Source organism: Equus quagga, chromosome 17, assembly GCF_021613505.1.
Source record: "Equus quagga isolate Etosha38 chromosome 17, UCLA_HA_Equagga_1.0, whole genome shotgun sequence".
Classification (NCBI taxonomy): Eukaryota; Metazoa; Chordata; class Mammalia; order Perissodactyla; family Equidae; genus Equus; species Equus quagga.
In genome coordinates, this window is record NC_060283.1 from 16406164 (window position 1) to 16410750 (window position 4587).

Below are 4587 nucleotides of genomic sequence, written 5' to 3' on the forward strand. Positions count from 1 at the left end.
AGCTCTGACTGCCCGTGGGTCCTGTCCCCACGCACCAGCTCTGCCTGCCCATGGGTCCTGTCCCCATGTCAGTGGGGGCAGCAGAAGCGGCAGCAGCAGAAGCTCTGCCTGCCCATGGGTCCTGTCCCCATGCTATTCCACACTATTCTCTAAATAAAAGAGCACTACTGCCAGATCTTGAGAGTCTAAGAAATCTTTCTTTCGACTCCTCGGCTCACCGACCCCGTATCAATATAACTTTAGATACGAATCTGGCCATATAGATCGGTATCTAGGTGAGGATGCCCTGGGCTTCTCTCCCTGGGGCAGTCCTAATTCATACCATAAAAAAAGTCCACTGGGTCATATAGTTTGGCATGTAGGCCAGGTCACCTTGGGCTTCTCTAGCTGGGGCAGCCTTAATCCACATCAATTTTGTCTTTATAACTCTGAGTCCCTTCAATATGTACTAATATGGATTTAGTCATGCCCATCTAACAGAAATGACAGTTTAAGAGGAAGTTAACTGAAGTATGTAACATTGTAATTTTTCATTATCTTGTTTATCCAAAGCAAAATTAATCCCACTGCAGTGTGGCAAATGGGATTGTGGTGATCTCTGTGTTTATTTTTGTTTTGTTTTTTATTAACAGATTATACAATTTCCAAAACTCCTTTATTCTGTAATCCAGATACTTCACAGAGGAAAAATCATAATCACAGTATAACTCATTGGATTTAATCTGATAGAAAAATGTTTAAGTGAAATAAATAATGACAAAATATTTATTACATGTAGCTAAAGAATGAGATACCTAGCTCAAGGCTGTAGTCAACTACGTTTTTCAATGATTTAGTTACAACGTTAGTGTTGTGGTCCAATATTTGACAATTTGTAAAAATAAATACATGCTATGAGGAAAGTTCAATTATATGGGCATCTTAAATTTATACCAAAAATTGACATATTTAAAGGAAACTGCTTTAAATATTCATTGTTTCACATATTTAATTAATCTGCCTGGCGGTGCCTTATTGTGTCTGCTTTGTCATTTAAATTTGTTGCTATTTGAAAGAGGAGTAAGCTTTGGAGGGAAAGTCTAATCTCATATGAGACTTTTAATCGTGGAGCTGAGTGAGGAGCACAAACTTTTAGATTCTGAATCCTATGTAATTTTCCTTGTACCAGGTTATCATTGAACTGATGGCAAGAATTGTATTGGACTGGAATGTTTTCTTGTGACTCCTAATAGCATTAAAACAGAGATTGATTTAACTATATTCATCAAAGTTTGTTTTTTATTTCTTTTATTTCTATTTTTATCATATCTCATAAACATTTGTCTGAACCACCCATTGGTTAATATTTCATCTTATCCCTCCCCATGGAATTTTTAAAATAAGAAAGATGTGTTGGTGGTTTTCTAATCTGTTTGCTAAGAATTTTTCTAATCAAATGATATATTTAAAAGCATCTTATAGTTTTAGAGCCGCTCAAAACTATTCAGTTAGCTAGCATAAGTGGCTTGAGTGCCGTAATTTTTTTTTGTTTCCAATACATAGGACTCAGCTTACATTCTGCTTTCTTTGATGTCTTGTGAATATTTCTTGTTATCTCTGCCTTTAAACTTTCCAATAATTATATAAAAATATTTTCTCTTGATATTGACAGTTATTCTAGGGAATCCTGATTTTCTTTCCTGGAAGATTGTCAGTTTGTGCTTTCTTCTCCTTCCATCACTTTTCTAGTCCAAATGACTCTTTCTCTTACTGATGGGCTCTGTGACAATGTATTGAAGCTGGCGCTTGACTGGCATTATGAATTTAAATAATGTACAGAATATTATTTAGAGCAGATTATATACCCTCAAGGCTAACTCAAATTTTCTGTGTGTGGATATTTAAAAACTAAAATAAATAGCTGTAATAAATAACTTGAATAATATCTATCCTCCACCTAGTCTTATATTAGAGGCTAATAATGGCACTTGAATTCAGGTTCAGGTAACATTTTGACTCCTAACTTGATCAACAATAAGACTATGCAGGATTGATTTTTTCTATACCTTCTAACTTTAATTTTTTACTATTTTTTTAACTATTAAATGCTACGTTTTATGTCTAGGTGAAAAGATTTTTTTGGATGTTGTTATATTTTTAATTACTGATATTTATGACCTTATTTGTTACCTAGTTGTTATTTCACTGAATCCAAAATCAACAATATATAATCAAATGTAATACTCTGAAATGAAAATCATACTTTTTCATTTTTTCCTATAACTCTCATTTTTACCACAAAATTTTGAGAAAGTAGAAAGACATAGATTATCAAGAATTTAGATTTCCAAAAACAATACAAATGAGTAAATGTTTACCCAAAAAGGACAATTAATGCTGAGTATTTGAAAAACAAATTAAGTTAAACATAAGTTGGCATATAATTTTATATTCAATCATGGTCCATCTTCTTAAAAAAATATTAATTAGGGGCCAGCCCAGTGGGGCAGCAGTTAAGTTTGCACATTTCTGCTTCTCTGTGGCCCAGGGTTCACCGGTTCAGATCCCAGGTGCGGACATGGCACCGCTTGGCAAAAGCCATGCTGTGGTAGGTGTCCCATGTATAAAGCAGATGTTAGCTCAGGGCCAGTCTTCCTCAGCAGAAAGAGGAGGATTGGCAGTAGTTAGCTCAGAGCTAATTTTCCTAAAAAAAAAAAAAGAATATTAATTAGTTCTTTTCAGAATAGCCTGATGGAATTGGAAAACTTTTAGAGAGATTAACTCATCAGATATAATTCAGTAGACTCTTAGTCTGTCAAACCAATCTTATTCAACATATTCTATATGTAGTTATTTTAAAAATTAATTTTATTAACATAATTTACTTTTGAATATTCTATTTTTGGATAAACATTAATGTCTTAATTATAGAAGAAATTTTTTTAGAAGTTCACCTTGTGTTTTAACGTGATTTAATAGGAAAATAGCTAATAAAATTCATTGTTAAATTAGCCATTTGACTTGATGGTTTTAGAGATGAGTTGAGCCAGTGAGTTAAAACTCAAATCTTCCATTAGATTCTGCAGTGAGTGGCATAAACTTTTGACCCATCATCTTGTTACTGTGTTCTGAAATGCTGGTGGGAAATTATGCATGGCTAAATAATAAATATGAGGACATAGTTCACTTTCCCTGAGTCACAATATTGTTAATTTTTGTCATAGCAATATGAATTACAATTTTACAATTATCTTCAAGTTTGTTCCATGAGGTGTCAACATGAAGAATGTCACTGAACTTACTATATTTATACTGAAGGGTTCACAGACAAACTTCAGCTGCAAATCATTTTATTCTCCCTGTTTCTGACAATTTACCTATTAAATCTGATGGAAAATTTGGCACTGGCTATATTGGTCAGGGGGATTCCTGGTTCCACAACCTTACGTACTATTTTCTGAGTGTATCATTTTTGGATGCCTGCTGTTCCTCAGTTGTGATCCCAAAAATATTGGTCAATTTCCTGTCAGATAACAAAGTCATTTCATTCCTTGGATGTGTAGCACAGATATTTAGCTTTGTTATTTTTGCAACCACAGAATGCTTTCCCTTGGCTGCAATGGCATAAGATCACTATGCAACAATCTACAGCCCTCTGCTGCCTTCAGTTAACATGTCAGCTAGGGTCTGTATGCCACTCATCATTGCTTCCTATCTTTGTCACATTTTGAATGCTTCAGTGCACACTGAATCTAGCCTAATCGTTTGTGCATCTAATGAAATTAGACATGTCTTGTGACATCCCTCTTGTCCTCACCATTTCTGGTTCTGACACTCACACAAACCAGATTCTCATCTCCTACTTTACAGGTATTATTGAGATAGTCACTATCCTGATTCTCCTGGTCTCCTATGGTTTCATTTTGTTGGTCCTTCTGAGGATGCATTCTGCTGAAAGGAGACAAAAAGTGTTTTCTACATGTGGTTCTTATCTAACTGGAGTGTCAATTTATTATGGAACAATCTTCTCCATGTATGTGACAGCAAGTGCCAGCTACTCTTTGGACCATGACTTGATAGTGTCAATATTTTACACCATTGTGATTCTCATGCTGAATCCTATAATCTACAGTTTAAGGAACACAGATGTAAAAGATGCAATGAAAAGAGTGTTTGGTAAAATTGGGTGTATCGATAAAATATACACACTAACCATTAAATGGAAACAAATTAAGAATGATCCTAATTGTCTCCATGTCAAGAAGTTATGATAAAAATGTCTTGCTTTAGTTCATTAGTGCCTTTCTATTCTTCTTAGACATTTTTAGATAAAGACCATAGTCATACCTCGACCTGTGTGGTTTCCACAAATGTAGAAAAACTGTGTCATCTCTTTGCTTCTTACTTAAATCATTCTCAGATATACACACATACACACATATGTATATATAAATACATATATGCTGATACTAATTGTGTCACTTTGTCCATTTCCATAGTTGTGTGTTATTGTGTTGTGTTATTATGTCAGCTGCTGTAACAAAGTATCACAGACTAGTGACTTAAACAACAGAAATGTATTTCTCACTGTTCTAGACTCTAGAATGC

The 4587-nt window shown here is 34.4% G+C and overlaps 1 pseudogene; it reads left to right on the forward strand.

Annotated features, from left to right (window-relative positions):
* Nucleotides 1-3258: 3258 nt before the first annotated feature.
* Nucleotides 3259-4250, forward strand: LOC124229115 (olfactory receptor 5T2-like; annotated as a pseudogene).
* Nucleotides 4251-4587: the final 337 nt, after the last annotated feature.